Raw genomic sequence first — 1,103 nt, 5'->3', positions numbered from 1 at the left:
ATGAGCGATAAAGGTAGAATGATGCAATAACGCTAATAGTGCGCTCCCCGAACGCAGCCTAAATAAAGTAAAATAATTGTAATACACAAATATCAAGTACCGCGTGACACGAGCATCATACATGTGTAACTGTCGCGCGTGTGCAATTAATCTGAAACAATCTTACAGCAGATCAAAATTTTCAGGACACGATGTTGTCTCCGTTCGAGGATATTTACCCTAAAAGTATAGTAACTTATTCATATCCTGATATTCAAATTTCATAACGCGACACAATGCAAAGAGTTGTTCTATACTTGAAAAAATTTAGTTTGATATCTTGTAAATGCACAGCTTATTTGTAAATCTAACTTCTGACGCGCATCAACGCTTTTGGCTTCATTTTAAAACAACAAAAAGAATCAATAGCTTCAATATCTACAAATATGATGTGTACAAGCACCTTACATTTATATGTAAGTTTCTGTGCATTCCTTGCTGCACTGCATTTATAACTTCAAAGCAAATATTTTCACCTTCCTTGTCGCAATCTAACCGTAATAATAAATAATCACAATGCGCTCCTTCTTTGGCCAAAAAGTATAATATTTTCAGTTTCGGTACCGCTTCTTTCTTCTCAGTTGAACAGGCGAGAACAAATCAGCCTGAGATATACATTTAAAAAAATTCAGTTATTCTGTACATAATAAAAAACAAAACTCCAATATATCTAATCTTACCAGATCTACTTTGTCTCAATTGTTGTATTTTCCAATAAAGTCTACTGTCGTAACGTGTTCCCATACAGAGGTCATTTTAAAATTTACAGTCTTGGATCTAAATTGATCTACCCATTCGTGGACGGAACAAAAGCCATTCAGTCCTAAAGATATTCGTAGAAAAAATTTATTATTATAGAAATGATGAAGAAGGAAAGAGGAAGCTGAAGAAGGAAACAATTCAAGTTATCAACATACGTTTTTTGATATTACATCGTCCATTACTCAATATATTGGCCAGGGATGCTGCCAAAGAAGGTTTTTCAGTTACCATCAAAGCGGTTTTCATTTTGACGCGATATTTTCTTCATATGGCATTACAATTGATTTCTTCTTCTGTCATGT

General features: G+C 34.0%; 1 long non-coding RNA gene across 1 annotated transcript; it reads right to left on the bottom strand.

Moving 5' to 3' along the window:
- Window positions 1–20: 20 nt before the first annotated feature.
- Window positions 21–1,093, bottom strand: LOC112454007. The gene is made up of 3 exons (XR_003040690.1): window positions 957–1,093; window positions 720–862; window positions 21–644 (listed from the first exon to the last, which is right to left on the bottom strand). It is a non-coding gene; the product is annotated as an uncharacterized LOC112454007 (long non-coding RNA).
- Window positions 1,094–1,103: the final 10 nt, after the last annotated feature.

This window comes from Temnothorax curvispinosus, unplaced genomic scaffold (assembly GCF_003070985.1).
Source record: "Temnothorax curvispinosus isolate PA1 unplaced genomic scaffold, ASM307098v1 QBEX01004772.1, whole genome shotgun sequence".
Lineage (NCBI taxonomy): Eukaryota > Metazoa > Arthropoda > Insecta > Hymenoptera > Formicidae > Temnothorax > Temnothorax curvispinosus.
The sequence above is the reverse complement of the archived record's forward strand: the minus strand, read 5'-3'. Positions and strand labels throughout refer to the sequence as shown.